Source organism: Kogia breviceps, chromosome X (genome assembly GCF_026419965.1).
Source record: "Kogia breviceps isolate mKogBre1 chromosome X, mKogBre1 haplotype 1, whole genome shotgun sequence".
Taxonomy (NCBI): Eukaryota; Metazoa; Chordata; class Mammalia; order Artiodactyla; family Physeteridae; genus Kogia; species Kogia breviceps.
In genome coordinates this window covers 92,412,828-92,429,951 of record NC_081330.1, presented here as the reverse complement: position 1 = coordinate 92,429,951, position 17,124 = coordinate 92,412,828, and the positions used below count along the sequence as shown (strand labels likewise).

The 17,124-nt window shown below is 40.3% G+C and overlaps 1 long non-coding RNA gene and 1 pseudogene across 1 annotated transcript in view; both read left to right on the top strand.

The window, feature by feature from the left end:
• LOC136793474 (uncharacterized) overlaps nt 1-17,124 on the top strand; it is a 22,055-nt gene extending 4,931 nt beyond the window's left edge. The window contains exons 2-4 of the long non-coding RNA XR_010838765.1: nt 2,055-2,220; nt 12,596-12,680; nt 16,136-17,124. This is a non-coding gene — a long non-coding RNA (uncharacterized lncRNA). The remainder of the gene's footprint in view (nt 1-2,054; nt 2,221-12,595; nt 12,681-16,135) is intronic.
• LOC131747930 (cytochrome c oxidase subunit NDUFA4 pseudogene) lies at nt 4,658-4,989 on the top strand (annotated as a pseudogene).

Here is a 17,124-nt window from a genome sequence, read left to right as displayed (position 1 = left end):
GTTGCTCTGCGGCACGTGGGATCTTCCTGGACCAGGGATAGAACCCATGTCCCCTGCATTGGCAGGCAGATTCTTAACCACTGCTCCACGAGGGAAGTCCTACCTGTACACTTTAAATGGTGTATTGTGTGGTATGTGAATTATATCTCAATAAAAGAGTGGTTTTTTAAGCAGGAAAACATGAACCATAATGATCAATCAATGGAAACTAACACAGAATGGACACAGACGTTAGAATTAGGAGAGAATGATGCTAAAAAAGTTATTAAAACTACACGCTATATGTTAAAAAAGTTGAGCAGAGACATGGAAGATATATAAGTACCCAAAATGAAATTCTAAAGATGAAAAATACACCAGATGGGATCAATGACTAGACATTGCAGAAGAAAAACATCAGTAGTTTAAATCATAGCAGTAGAAACTAAGAAAATGGAACAGAGGAAAAGAGAATCCCCAAAAAATGAAAATAGAAAAAAGCATAAATGAGCTGTGGGACAATTTCATGTGACCTAATATGCAGGAAATAGAATCCCCAAAGGAGAGGAAGGGGGACAGAAAAAGTACGTGAAGAAGTAAAGTCCTAAAACTTTCCAAAATTAATAAAAAATATAAACTCACAGATCCAAGAAGTTCAATGACCACCAGCAAAAGGTAGATGAAAAATACTACACAGGGCTTCCCTGGTGGCGCAGTGGTTGAGAGTCCGCCTGCCGATGCAGGGGACGCAGGTTTGTGCCCCGGTCCGGGAAGATCCCACATGCTGCGGAGCGGCTGGGCCCGTGAGCCATGGCTGCTGAGCCTGCGCGTCCAGAGCCTGTGCTCCGCAATGGGAGAGGTCACAACAGTGAGAGGCCCGCGTACCGCAAAAACCAAAACAAAACAAAGCAAAAAAACCTACACAAAGGCACATTGTGGGAATTCCCTGGCCGTCAAGTGGTTGGGACTCTGTGCTCTCACTGCTGAGGGCCCGGGTTGGGGAATTAAAATCCCACAAGCCATGTGGTGCAGCCTAAAAACAAACAAAGGCACATTGTTATAAAACTGCTCCAAACCAATGATACAGAGAAAATCTTTTTTTGTTTATTTTTTCTTCCAATTTTATTGAGATATAATCAACTTACAGCACTGTATAAGTTTGAAGTGTACAGCATAATGACTTGACTTACATACATCATGAAATGATTATCACAATAAGTTTAGTGAACATCCATCATTCCATATAGATACAAAATTAAGGAAATAAGAAAAAAAAATTTTTCCTTGTGATCCTGTTAGGATTTACTCTCTTTTATGTATAACATACAGCAGTGTTAATTATATTTATCATGTTGTACATTACATTCCTAGTACTTATTTATCTTATACCTGGAAATTTGTACCTTTTGACTGCCTTCATCCAATTCCCCCTTCTCCACCCCCACCTCTGGTAAACACAAATCTGATCTCTTTTTCTATGAGTTTGTTTTTGAAGTATAATTGACCTTCAACTTTCCTGGTGCTGTTATAACTTCTGGTTATAGAAGTATCACCCCACCTTCACCTCCACAATGAGTGTTTTACCTCACCTTTTTTCCTGGAGCAAATAGGACTTAACATCTTTTTAAAAAAAATTTGGGGGGCTTCCCTGGTGGCGCAGTGGTTGAGAGTCCGCCTGCCGATGCAGGGGACGCGGGTTCATGCCCCGGTCTGGGAAGATCCCACGTGTCGCGGAGCAGCTGGGCCCGTGAGCCGTGGCCGCTGAGCCTGCGCTTCCGGAGCCTGTGCTCCGCAACGAGAGAGGACACAACAGTGAGAAGCCCGCGTACCGCAAAAAAAAAAAAAAAAAAATTTGGCCAGGCTGCACAGCATGCAGGATCTCAGTTCCCTGACCAGGGGTTGAACCCGCACCCCCTGCATTGGAAGCACGGAGTCTTAACCACTGGACCACCAGGGAAGTCCCTAGGACTTAACATCTTATTTGAATTAAGATGGGTTCCTAAGTCTTTAAATCCTTTTTAGTTTGCTTTTCAAACCAGTGGTCTGGTTATTTACTTAATGCTGTATATTAATAGGACAGTCACCAGAGAATGAAGAATGATGCACATGCCTGTCGTACAAAGTTGTCATGAGGAAGGGTGTCAGGATTGAAAAGGACCAAGATCTAATGACTGAGTAACCTCTGGAAGAAATCCAAACTTGGATGAACGTTTAGGCATTCCAGATTTGTGGGAATGAGTTGTAAGTATCTATGTGTCAGTAAAAATCTTTCTCAAAACATAAATCTTGAAGTTAAGCATGGCTCTGCTCAGACCCGGTTGGGTCAACTTTAATATTAGAATTGCTCCTTGGAGCATTTCACCTTCTTTTGTGGACGTGGCTCAATGAATTAATTTTCTCTAATGCATCCTGGAAAATGGATTGTTTGTAGATTGAGAAATTGTTTAAGTTTTGCTCTGATGTCTTGAAAAGTAGCATACTAATCTCCTTCATTTAACAACTAATTATTGAACATTCATTCATTCATTTATCCAATATATATTGAGTGCTTCCAACACACCAGGCATACTGTACTCAATTTGGGGAATCAAACAGTAAACAGAGCAATGTCCCTTGGAGGAGAAAGGTGATGAATGAATGAATATACATATATTTATATTTATATATCAATTAGAGATAATATGGATTAGGAGACAGGAAGGGTTGAGGTAAGGGTAGGAAGTTGCTATCTTATTTGGGATGATCAAAGAAACTTCTGTGATAAGGTGACATTGGAGCAGAAACCTGAAGGAAGTGAGGGAATGAACCCTGTGGAAATCTGGGGGAAGAGCATTGTGGGCAGAAGGAACAACAAGGATATCAGTGCAGCTTGAGCAGATGAGTCACAGAGGAGTGGAGTGGGGGCCGAATATGCAGGGCCTTGTAGGTCATTTAGAATGCTTTGGCTAATTGTGAACATGTGGTTTCCCAAACCTGAGTAACGTTCTCACATCCCTCTGTTGTTCCCTACTATCCCTTGGCCACATCCTCTGTATAACTTGTACCAATTCCTGAAGGCTTAGTTTTTGCATTATACTTTCTTGAGAGTCTTTCCTAATATAAAAGTTGGATTTAAAATTCCTCCCCCATAGTGCTCTGCACCCCCCACAATGTTACAAGGTACAAAGTTGACTTGCTATGCTTGAGACTTCTCCAAGGGCAGATGTTATATATCCCCAGTGCCCCTCATCAAACCTAATACTTAGTAGATGCTCAAGAAAATGTTTGTTGAACCAAATAAATGTACAGTTCATTAAAAAAAATGCTTTGGCTACTATTCTGAGTAGGATAGGGAGCCATTTGCAGGGTTTGGAGCACAGGAGAGAGACACAACCAGACTTGCCTTTTCAAAATAACACTGGCTTCTGTGTGTGGACTAAGGCAGGGAGCAGGAGCAGGTAAAGCAAGGAGGGCAGTTAGGAGGCTATTTCAGTAAATCAGGCAATGGTTTTTGGTGGTTTGGACACTGGGCAGTGGAGGAGATAAGATGTATTCTGGAATTATTTTGAAGGTAGAGTTGCAGGGATATGTTGATGGGTTAGATATAGGGTGTGTGGATGATAGGAGTTAAGAATGACTCAGGAGGTTTTAGTTAAGCTGAGAGTCAGCTGGAGGAACAGATTAAGAGGGGGAATTGGGAGTTTTGTATTATTTTTGTGAACTCTGAAATGCTTATGAAATATCATATAGAGATGTTGGGTAGGTGATTGGATATAACTGAAGGTCAGGAGTGAGGTACAGGCTGGAAAAAGCAAACTTAGGAGGCATCAGTATATCAAAGTCGTTTAAAGTCAGGAGACACAGGAGATTACCTAGGAAGTGAAAGTAGGTGGGGAGGTCAGAAGCCTAAGCCCTGAAGCATTTCCAAGGTACAAAGATCAGGGGAAAGAGGAGGGACTGGCAAAAGATTGAGTAGGAGCAGCCAGTGAGGCAGGAACAGAACCAAGAAAGGATTTCTGGAAGTCAAGAGAAAAGGCATATTAAGAAGGGAGTCAAATGTTGCTGAGAGGGAAGAATTCCCTGGTGGTTCATTGGTTAAAAACCTGCCTGCCAATGCAGGGTACATGGGTTCGAGTGCTGGTCCGGGCAGATCCCACATGCCGCAGAGCAGCTAAGCTCGTGTGCCATAACTATGGAGCCTGCGCTCTAGAGCCCGCGAGCCACAATTACTGAAGCCCTCGCGCCTAGAGCCCATGCTCCTCAACAAGAGAAGCCACCACAGCAAGAAGCCTGCACACCACAACGAAGAGTAGCCCCCACTCGCTGCAACGAAGACCCAACGCAGCCAAAAATAAATAAATTAATAAATTAATTTAAAATGTTGCTGAGAGGGAAGATGAGGAGCATTCATAATATGCAGGCACTGGGTGTACAAAGATGAACCAGAATGCCAGGCACATAGTAGATGTCCATGCACTTTTAATTGTAACAAAATATACATAACATAAAATTTACCACCTTAACCATTTTTGAATGTACAGTTCAGGAATGTTAAGAATATTCACATTGTTGTGAAACAGATCTCCAGAACTTTTTCATCTTGCAAAACTGAAACTCTACTTGGTGCAGAGACTGTTTAGTCCCGGGCCTTGCAAGTTTATTGTTCTCTCCGTCTGGACTTGAGGCTTCTGTCACAACCATGCTCTGCCTAATCATCGGTCAGGCCAAGAAGCATCTTAGCTTGATCCCCCTCTGCATATTTATTGAACTGGGATGTACTGGAGCAACACTGTATGTCTTGTGCTTGGCATTGTTCAATCCCGGTGTCAGTTGGGACAGAAAGAGTAACCCAGAACCCTGGAACAAACTGGGTCCCAATGATCAGTACAAGTTCTACTCAGTGAATGTAGATTATAGCAAATTGAAGAAAGAAGGTCTAGACTTCTAAATGAAATGTTTCACTATAAAGCTGCTTAGAATGAAGGTCTTCCAGAAGCCATCCGCACTATTTTCCACTTAACCAGGAAACACTTCCCCTCTAAATGCACGAAATCAGGGACTTCCCTAGTGGTTAAGACTTGGCACTTCCACTGCAGGGGGCGCTGGTTCGATCCCTGGTCGGGGAACTAAGATCCCACATGCTGCATGGTGCGGCCAAAAAGTAAAAAATAAATAAATAAATGCACGAAATCATGTTGGTGTATTGTGTTGGGGTTTACACTGGTTAATAAATAGTCTGAAACTTGAAAAAAGAAACTGAAACTCTAGACCCATTAAACATCTCCCCATTTCCCCCTCCCCCAGCCCCTGGCAACCACCTTTCTACTTTATGTTTCTATGAATTTGACTCCTTTATTTAATTAATTAATTTATTTAATTTATTGACTGTATTGGGTCTTAGTTGAGGCATGCAGGATCTTTCGTTGCAGCGCACGGACTTCTCTCTAGTTATGGCACATGGGCTCCAGAGCATGTGGGCTCTGTAGTTGCAGCACGCGGGCTCTCTAGTTGTGGTGTACGGGCTTAGTTGCCCCGTGGCATGTGGGAACTTAGTTCCCTGACCAGGGATCGAACTGGTGTCCCCTGCATTGCAAGACCGATTCTTAACCACTGGACCCCCAGCGAAGTCCCAATTTGACTCCTTTAGATACTTCATATAAGTGGAATCATACAGTATTTGTTTTCTTGTGACTGGCTTATTTCACTTAGCATAACATCCTCAAGGTTCATCCGTGTTGAAGCATGTGTCAGAATTTCCTTCCCTTTAAAGGCTGAATAATATCCTATTGTATGAATATACCACATTTTGCTTATCAATTCATTTATTGACGGACACTTGGATTGCTTACACCTTTTGGCTATTGGGAATAATGCTGCTATGAACACAGGTGTGCAAAGTCTCTTTGATACTGTACTTTCAATTAATTTGTATATTTGTCCAGAAGTGGAATTGCTGGATCATAGGGTAATCGTTTTTTAAATTTTGGGGGGAACTGCCATATTGTTTTCCATAGCAGCTGCACCATTTTATATTCCTACCAGTAGTGCACAAAGGTTCTAGTTTTCTCCACATCCCAACCAACACTTCTTTTCTTTCTTTTTTTTTTATGGTAACCATCCTAATGGGTGTGAGGCCCAGAAAATTGTCATTCTTGACTTGTATAGCAGTTCCCTGGAAACCCTCACTTATAGGGCTTGTCTTTATTTACCTGATTCAGAGCTCTCTCAGGTCAAGTAGCCTTTTAAAAAATAATTGGTGACAACTGTTTAGCATCACAGCTGCCCGAGGTGGTGATAACAGCTGGAGCAAACAAGAAGTTGACCAAAAATGATGAAAAACTGGGAATAAGATATCCAGAGGGACCTTGAAAAGCTCTGACATATTTCTGGGAATCTGGAAGGCTATATGCATGTGCAAGTGCAGGGCTGCAAGCATGCCAAGGAAAGAACTGAGAAGGCCCTAAGCTTTCAACTCTGGGTGATTTTTTTTTTTATCAGAGTATAGTTGATTTACAGTGTTGTGTGTTAGTTTCAGGTGTACAGCAGAGTGAATGAGTTATACATATACATATATCCACTCTTTTTTAGATTCTTTTCCCATATAGGCCATTACAGAGTACTGAGTAGAGTTCCCTGTGCTATACAGTAGGTCCTTTTTTAAAAATTTATTTTTGGCTGTGTTGGGTCTTCATTGCTGCGCGTGGACTTTCTCTAGTTGCGGCGAGCGAGGGCTACACTTTGTTGCAGTGCACAGGCTCCTCATTGCGGTGGCTTCTCTTGTTGCAGAGCACGGGCTCTAGGCACATGGGCTTCAGTAGTTGTAGCTCATGGGCTCAGTAGTTGTGTCTCACGGGCTTCAGTAGTTGTGGCGCGCGGGCTCTAGAGCACAGGCTCGATAGTTGTTGTGCACCAGCTTAGTTGCTCCGTGGCACGTGGGATCTTCCCAGACCAGGGCTCAAACCCGTGTCCCCTGCACTGGCAGGCAGATTCTTAACCACTGCGCCACCAGGGAAGCCCTACAGTAGGTCCTTATTTGTTATGTAATTTATGTATAATAGGGTGTATATGTTAATCCCAATCTCCTAATTTATCATTTCTCCCCACGTTTTCCCTTTGGTCACCATAAGTTTGATTTCAAGATCTGTGAGTCTGCTTCTGTTTTGTAAATAAGCTCATTTGCATAATTTTAAAATTAGATTCCACATATAAGTGATATTATATATTTGTCTTTCTCTGTCTGACTTACTTCACTTACTACGATAATCTCTAGGTCCATCCATGTTGCTGCAAATGGCATTATTTCCACCTCTGGGTGATCTTGAAGCTCTGGAGAACTCTGCTAAGGCAGAGTTGTAAACTACCTTGCTGAAGTGTTCAAGCATGCTCCAACACACACAGAGAAACCCTAGGCAAAGGTTGAAGACTTATTGATTCAAAGGATTTGAAGAAATCTCTCTCTAACCATTAGCTGACCACTAAGTTAATGAAGCAGAGACTTTGGTGACCACACATATCAAAGAATACAGACTTTACAAAACTAGTTCAGAAAAGTCACTAAACAGACAGCAGCACAATAAAGCCTGGGGTGGAGAGAATCTGAATTCCAGAGCTGCTGCATTATTTAAAATATACAGATTTTAAAATTGCAATGAAAATAGAAAGTATGAACCATACACAGGGCAAAAAAATGCACTAAATAAAAACTGTCCCTAAGAAAGCCCAAACATTGGATATACTAGACAAAGATTTTAGGGTTTTTTTGAAGTATAGTTGATTTACAATGTTGTGTTAGTTTCTGGTGTACAGTATAAGTGATTCAGAATATACATATTCTCTCTCTTTTTTTTTTTTTTTTTTTGGCCATGCCTGTGGCATGCAGGATCTTAGTTCAGTGACCAGGTATCAAACCTGCGCCCCCTGCAGTGGAAGCACAGAGTCCCAACCAGTGGACAACCAGGGAATTCCTGAATATATATATATATATATATATATATATATATATATATATATATATATATTCTTATAAATAAATAAATGCTAATCCCAAACTCCTAATTTATCCCTCCCCCATCCCCTTTCCTCTTTGTTAACCATAAATTTGTTTTCTATGTCTGTGAGTTTGTTACTGTTTTGTAAATAAGTTCATTTATATCATATTTTAGATTTCACATATAAGTGATATCATATGGTATTTGCCTTTCTCTGTCTGACTTCCTTCACTTAGTATGATAATCTCTAGGTCCATCCATGTTGCTGTAAATGGCATTATTTCACTCCTTTTTATGGCCGAGTAATATTATATATATATATATATACCACATTTTCTTTATCCATTCATCTGTCGATGGACATTTAACTTGTTTCCATGTCTTGGCTATTGTAAATAGTGCTGCATGAACATTGGGGTGTATGTATTTTTTTTCTTTTTTGGCTGCGTTGAGTCTTCATTGCTGCACGTGGGCTTTCTCTAGCTGCAGTGAGCGAGGGCTATTCTGAGTTGCCATGCACGGGCTTCTCATTGCAGTGGCTTCTCTTGTTGTGGAGCACAGGCTCTAGGTGTGTGGGCTTCAGTAGTTGTGGCATGTGGGCTCAGTAGTTGTGGGATGCGGGCTCTAGGGCACGTGGGCTTCAGTAGTTGTGGCATGTGGGCTCAGTAGTTGTGGCTCACAGGCTCTAGAGCGCAGGCTAAGTAGTTGTGGTGCATGGGCTTAGTTGCTCCATGGCATGTGGGATCTTCCCGGTCCAGGGAATGAACCCATGTCCCCTGCATTAGTGGGCGGATTCTTAACCACTGCACCACCAGGGAAGTCCTGTATCTTTTTGAATTAGGGTTTTCTCCAGATATATGCCCAGGAGTGGTATTACTGAATCATATGGTAACTCTATTTTTAATTTTTAAAGGAACCTCCAATACTGTTTTCCATACTGGCTGCACCAATTTGCATTCCCACCAACAGTGTTGGAGGGTTCCCTTTTCTCCACACCTTCTCCAGTATATATTATTCGTAGACCTTTTTTAACATCTTTATTGGAGTATAATTGCTTTACAATAGTGTGTTAGTTTCTGCTTTACAACAAAGTGAATCAGTTATACATATACATATGTTCCCATATCTCTTCCCTCTTGTGTCTCCCTCCCTCCCACCCTTCCTATCCCACCCCTGTAGGTGGTCACAAACCATTGAGCTGATCTCCCTGTGCTATGCGGCTGCTTCCCACTAACTATCTATTTTACATTTGGTAGTGTATATATGTCAATGCTACTCTCTCACTTCGTCACAGCTTACCCTTTCCCCTCTTCATATCCTCAAGTCCATGCTCTAGTAGGTCTGTGTTTTATTCCCATCCTACCCCTAGTCTCTTCATTACATTTTTTTCTTAGATTCCATATATATGTGTTAGCATACGGTATTTATTTTTCTCCTTCTGACTTACTTCACTCTGTATGATGGCCATTTTGACTGCTGTGAGCTGATACCTCATTGTAGATTTGATTTGCATTTCTCTAATAATTAGCAACATTGAGCATCTTTTCATATGCCTATTGGCCATCTGTATGTCTTCCTTTGAGAAATGTCTATTTAGTTCTTCTGCCTTTTTTTTTTTTTTTTTTGCGGTACGCGGGCCTCTTACTGTTGTGGCCTCTCCTGTTGCAGAGCACAGGCTCCGGATGCGCAGGCTCAGCAGCCATGGCTCACGGGCCCAGCCACTCCGCGGCATGTGGGATCTTCCCGGACTGGGGCACAAACCCGTGTCCCCTGCATCGGCAGGCGGACTCTCAACCACTGCGCCACCAGGGAAGCCCTTCTGCCCATTTTTTGATCAGTTATTTTTTATTGAGTTGTATGAGCTGTTTGTTATTTTGGAAATTAAGCCTTTGTTGGTTGCATTGAAACCATGCAACTCAGATTGCTACTTGAACCCAGATGGCTGTTTCTGGATGCAAAAAAATAAAGTGATGGTTATAGAAAGTAATGAAAGTTTTGTGGAAAGTGGACTGTGAGAAAAGTGTTTTGTGCATGGTCAGGATTGACTAAGTTTAGAATAAATTTAATTGAGTAAATGAATTTTAAAAGTAAACTGATGCAAGACTTGAATGTGGCTTTTCTCTCTTTTAAGAGGACAGGTTTTCTTTTTTTTTAATAAATTTGCTTATTTATTTATTTATTTTTGGCTGTGTTGAGTCTTCATTGCTGTGTGCGAGCTTTCTCTAGTCGTGGCAAGCAAGGGCTGCATCTTGGATGCGGTGCACGGGCTTCTCATTGTGGTGGCTTCTCTTTGTTGTGGAGCACAGGCTCTAGGGATGCAGGCTTCAGTAGTTGTGGCACACGGGCTCAGTAGTTGTGGCTTGTGGGCTCTAGAGCACAGGCTCAGTAGTTGGGGCACACGGGCTTAGTTGGTCTGCAGCATGTGGGATCTTCCTGGACCAGGGATCGAACCCGTGTCCCCTGCATTGGCAGGCAGATACCACTGCGCCACCAGTGAAGTCCCAAGAGGACAGGTTTTCTTAAAATGTGAACTGCCTTTGATAACAGATATTAAGTTTCTTTACCTTTTAAGTGATCTGTTCTGTATTTTTCTTTGAAATATTTTATTGTCACTTTGATTACGGAATAAGTATTGTCTCACAGTGACCTATGATCTTACTTTACCAAGTGTTTTTAAAACTTTTGGGAAAACTTACCAAATATCAAATTTTTTTTTTTTTTTTTTTTTTTTTTTTGTGGTACGCGGGCCTCTCACTGTTGTGGCCTCTCCCATTGAGGAGCACAGGCTCCGGATGCACAGGCTCAGCGGCCATGGCTCACGGGCCCAGCTGCTCTGCGGTATGTGGGATCTTCCCGGACCGGGGCACGAACCCGTGTCCCCTGCATCGGCAGGCGGATTCTCAACCACTGCGCCACCAGGGAAGCCCCCCAAATATCAAATTTTAATTAAAGGTGTTTTGATTTCCAGCTAATTTGGGGATTCTGTAGAGGGCCCCTGAAGTATCTCAAAGAGAAATATTTAACTAGGGTTATTTGGTATGTTAAGTTAAATGCAATCATTCGTAATTCTGGTTATTGTAACCAAGTTTCTTTACTGATTACACTATAATCAGATGTTTAACCATGCCTTTTAAGTCTTCTGTCATTTATAGATAGTTATTTTTGTACTCTGATGCTGTTACAAAAGATGCTTCATCATCAAGGAGATTCATAGAAAGGCTATGGAAGCAGTTACAACAGTCCCACATCAAGATGATAACTATGCGAGGATTCCAGCCCATACTGACTTAAAACAAGTAGCTGTCTTGCCCCTGGGGCCCCTAGATCAGGCATCCAGAGATGTTTTTACCCCCTGACAGTCAGGGTCGACACCCCTACTCAGCCTCGAAGCAGTTACAGAAGATGGACCATTGCCCCTCTGCTTCCCATAAGAATATGGGAGTAAAATCTCTGAGAGGAGAATGAAACAGGAGGGGAGGGGGCAGGGCACAACCTCTAAAAGAATGATATAGCCCAAGGACACAACATAAACTGATTAGAACCAAATAGGTCCAAGATGGCTTCAACTAGACCTTAAGCTTCAGTTTATGCTCATTGTAGCACACCAGCAAGTTAAATGACACACCCACAGGTAACATGACAGTTCCAAGGCTGACCATAAAGGTCAAAAAGTGGGCAGTGGCCCTATTTCTGGAAATCCCCACCCCTTCCCCAAAATAGCTGGAATACTCTTCCCACTCATTAGCCTATGAAATTACCCACCCCTGTAAAAACTGATAACCCCATACCTGGTGCTGCTCGCCTTCTCAGATGGCCCACACTCTGTGGAGTGTGTTTCTCTCTAAATAAATCCACTTCTTACCTACTTTGTCTCTCACTGAATTCTTTCTGTGATGAGACATCAAGAACCTGAGCTTCATTAAGTCCTGAGATCAGGTGTGTGATCTCAGTTAAAAAAACGTGGGTTCAAGTCCCAGTCTGGGTTTTGGCTGGGTTCGAGTCCTGGCATGTGGGTTCAAGTCCCAATCTGAGTTGCACGGTTTCAGCATCATTTGCAAATATTTTCTCGCAGTCCCTAGGTTGTGTTTTTGTTTTGTTTATGGTTTCCTTTGCTGTGTAAAAGTGTATAAGTTTGATTAGGCCTCATTTGTTTATTTTTGTTTTTGTTTCTATTGCCTTGGGAGACTGACCTAAGAAAACATCACTATGATTTATGTCAGAGAAACTTTTGCCTATGTTCTTCTAGGAGTCTTATGGTGTCATATCTTATATTTAAGCCTTTAAGCCATTTTGAGTTCATTTTTGTGTATTGTGTGAGGGAGTGTTCTGACTTCACTGATTTACATGAAGCTTAGACAAAGATTTTAACTCACTAGCATAAATATGCTCAAAGAACTAAAGGAAACCATATCTAAAGAACTAAAGGGAAGTATAATAACAGTGTCTCACCAAATAGAGAATATCAACAAAAAGATAGAAATTTAAAAAAACAAATTCAGGAGTTAAAATAGTTGAATATGATAAAAGTAAATAAAAAATAAAAAATAATAGAATATGAAAATAATGTAAAGAAAATAAATATGAAATAACTGAAATTAAAATTCACTAGAGGAACTCAACAGCATTTCCCCATATCCTTTGTCCCACAGGATGATACTGAAACAAAAGGGTCCAGATGGCTGCAACACAAGTGGTGGAACACCCTGTTGCTGAGGAGCTGATTTCATGCTGCAGGTAAGCATTTTTATACCCTGCAGCTGTACCCTAAGGGTGAGACAGAAAGCCTCATATCTCATCAGAATTTGGGAGGTGATAAGAATCTCTCATGACAGCTTCCCATGAAGATAAAAAAGTGAGTGGGAAATGGCCTTGTAGCAGTTCTTCTCAAGCTTCCCATGCTCTCATGTTCTGGGAGGATCACAAGGCTTCTGCCAAGACCTAGATAGATCAGCTGTGGTTAAGCATTACCTACAGGAACTATGAGGATCTATGCAAGGTCAAGGCACCAGCATGAAGCAGTTTCCCTATATTACCAAGATAGACCATTTTCTGGGCCATAAGATTAATCTCAATAAATGCAGAAGGATTCAGGTTATACAAATTGTTTTCTCTGGCCACATGGAACTGAATTAGAAATTAATAACAGGAAGATCTCTGGAAAATCTCCAAATATTTGGAAACTAAGTAACACACTTAAAAATAATTCATGGATCAAAGAAGTCAGAATGGAAATTAGAAAACATTTTGAACTGAATGAAAATGAAAACTCAACATATTAGTATTTGTCAATGCCACTAAAGCAGTATTCAGGGGTAAATTTATTGCATTAAATGCCTGCCTATATTAGAAAAGAAGAAAGAACTAAATAAGAAAGGTCTAAAATCTATTATCTCAGCTTCCACCATAAGAAACTAGAAAAAGAAGAGCAAAGTAAACCTAAGGTAAGCAGAAGAAAGGAAATAATAAAGATCAAAGTGGAAATCAATGAAAATAGAAAACAGGAAAACAATGGAGAAAATCAGTGAAACCAAAAGCTGGTTGATTGAGATCAACAAAACTGATAAACATGAAGACTTACAAGAAAAAAATAAAGGGAGAAGACACAACTTACCAATATCAGGAATGAGAGGTGACATCACTACAGATTCTACAGATACTAAAAAGGTTAAAGGAATATTATAAACAACTTTATGCCAATAAATTCCACAACTTCATTGAAATGTACAAATTCCTTGAAAGACACAAATTATCAGAGCTCACTCAAGAAGACAGATAGTTGCCAGGGGTTGGGGAGAGGAAAGAATGGGGAGTAATTGTTTAATGGGTACAGAATTTCAGTTTTGCAAGATGAAAAGGTCTGGAGATGGATAGTGGTGATGGTTATACAACAGTGTGAATGTACTTAATGCCACTTAACTGTACACTTTTAAATGGTTAAGATGGTAAACTTTATGTTATATGTATATACCACAATTTTTAAAAAAGAAATAGAAAACTGAATAGCCTTATATATATTAAATAAATTAATTAACTTTATACCTAAAACCCTTCCTGGGACTTGCCTGGTGGCACAGTGGTTAAGAATCTGCCTGCCAATGCAGGGGACATGGGTTTGAGCCCTGGCCCAGGAAGATCCCACATGCTGTGGAGTAACTAAGCCCATGTGCCACAACTACTGAGTGTGCACTCTAGAGTCCACGAGCCACAACTACTGAAGCCTGCGTGCCTAGAGCCTGTGCTCTGCAACAAGAGAAGCCACCGCAGTGAGAAGCTTGTGCACTGCAATGAAGAGTAGCCCCTGCTCACCGCAACTAGAGAAAGCCCGTGCAGCAACAAAGACCCAACACAGCCAAAAAATAAATAAATTTATAAAAAACAAAACAAAACAACAAAAAAACCCCCAAAACCCTTCCTACAAAGAAGACTCCAGGCCCAGATGGTATCACTGGTGAATTCTTTTCTTTAATTAAAAAAAAATTTTCACTGGTGAATTCTATCATGCATTTAAGAAAGAAATAATATCAACTCTACATAAATTCTTGCAAAAATTTGAATATTTCCCAGCCCATTCTATGGGACCAGCATTATTCTGATACCAAAACCAGATAGACATTACAAAAAAAGAAAACTAATATCCCTTATGAATACAGGTACAAAAATTCTAAACATAATTTTAGCAAATTGATTCCAACAATATATTATAAGGATAATACATCATGACAATGTGGAGTTTAGCCCTAGAATGCAGGATTGCTTTAACATTCAAAAAAATCAATCAATGTAACTTCTCATACTAACAAACAACAAAAGAAAAAAAAGTGATCATCACAATGGATGCAGAAAAATAAGTTGATAAAATTAAACATGATTTCCTGATAAAACTCTCAGGAAAGTAGGAATAGAAAATAACTTCCCCAACCTCATAAAGAGCATCTGTGTAACAGGTATATTAAAAACATTCATTGCCACTAATTATCAGGGAAATGCAAATCAGTACCACAATGAAATATCACCTTACACCTGTCAGGATGGCTATTATCAAAAAACCAAGAGACAACATGTGTTGGTGAGGATGTGGAGACACTGGAACCCTTGCACACTGTTGGTAGGAATGCAAAATGGTGCAGCCACTGCAGAAAACAAAATGGATTTTCCTCAAAAAAAAAAAAAATGGGGGGGAATTCCCTGGTGGTCCAGTGGTTAAGACTTCATGCTTCCACTGCAGGGGGCACAGGTTCGATCCCTGGTTGGGGAACTAAGATCCCCACATGCATGCAGTGGCAGCAAAAAGAATTAATTAAAAAAATAAAAAATTAAAAATAAGAAATAGAACTACAATATGATCCAGCAATTCCACTCCTGGGTATATATCCAAAGGAATTGAAATCAGGATTTCTTAGAGATAACATGGGAGTCCATGTTCATTGCTGCACTATTCACAATAGCCAAGGTATGGAAACAACCTAAATCTCCACTGAAAGAAGAATGAACAAAGAAAATGTAGTATGTACACACAATGGAATACTATTTAGCCCTAAAGAGGAAGGAATTATTGAAATATGCAACAACATGAATGGACCTCAAGGACATTTTGCTAAGTGAAATAAGCCAGACACCTTATATGAGGTATCTAAAATAGTCAAATTCATAAAATCAAAGACTAGAATGGTGGTCACCAGGGGCTGATTTAGAAGGGGAAATGGGGAGTTATTAATCAACAGGAATAGAGTTTCAGTTAGGTAAGATTAATAAGCTCTAGAGATTTGCTATACAATATTATACCTATAGTCAACAATAATGTATTATATACTTAAAATTTGTTAAGAGCATAGATCTCATGTTGAGTGTTCTCATCACAATAAGATTAAAAAATAAATAAAAGCTCCTTGGAAGAAAAAAAAAGATATGTGGATTGACTAAACTATTTTGGAAGCCTTCTCCATTTTGCATTAATAGGCATGAGAGTCTAGTTGTGACCATGGCCTCTGTCCTTAGAGACATTGCCCAAGGTTTGACCCTGAAACAGACTCACTTCTGCCGTTTTCCTGTGAAATCAGTTTGTAACTGGTGCTTACATCATAAGCCCCTGGGGGGTTCATTATAACAGAGTGCTGGTTCCTATCCCCAGAATGTCAAATTCATTAGGTCCAGGAAGAGTCTGAGAATTTGCATTTCTACCCTGTTTTCAGGTGATGCTGCTGCTGCTGGTCTGGGGTCCACACTTTGAGAATCACTGGTTTCCTGATACCGCAAAGTAACAGAACTCTGCCCCTGGAGTATTGTCCTAACTTCCTCAAGGGAACCCTTGATTCAAGGTATGGCCAGAGTCCCTAGAAGGACAGGAAGCTGGGACTTTGCCGTGTTTATGAACAGGTTTATGATTAACATGTATTGACCCTGCTTGGTAATAAATGTTTTGTTTAATACATGACAAGTATGTTGGAGAGAGAAAAAAAACCTGCAGCTAACATTATACTTAATGGTGAAAGACTGAATGCTTTCCCTCTAAAACCAAGAAGAAGACAGATAATTACTCTCACTACTGCTATTTTATATTGTACTGAATATTCTGGTCAGGGCAAAAAAGGCAAGAAGAAATAAAAGGCAATCTGAATTGGAAAGAAATAAACCTGTCTTTACTTGCAGAAACATGATTATCTAGGAGAAAACCCAATGGAATATATAAAAAAGCAAATAAAATTAATGATACTTTAGCAAGGTTGCAGGATACAAGATCAATGTACAAGAATCAATTGTGTTTATATACATTAGCAATGAACAATTGGAATTTTTATTTAAAAACAATATGTACATTCACAGAAAGATAGACAAGATGAAAAGGCCGAGGGCTATGTACCAGTTGAAGGAACACAATAAAACCCCAGAAAAACAACTACATGAAGTAGAGATAAGCAGCCTTCCAGAAAAAGAATTCAGCACAATGATAGTAAAGATGATCCAGGACCTCGGAAAAAGAATGGAGGCAAAGATCGAGAACATGCAAGAAATGTTTAACAAAGACCTAGAAGAATCAAAGAACAAACAAACAGAGATGAACAATACAATAACTGAAATGAAAACAACACTAGAAGGAATCAATAGCAGAAGAACTGAGGCAGAAGAATGGATAAGTGACCTGGAAGACAGAATGGTGCAATTCACAGCTGCGGAACTGACT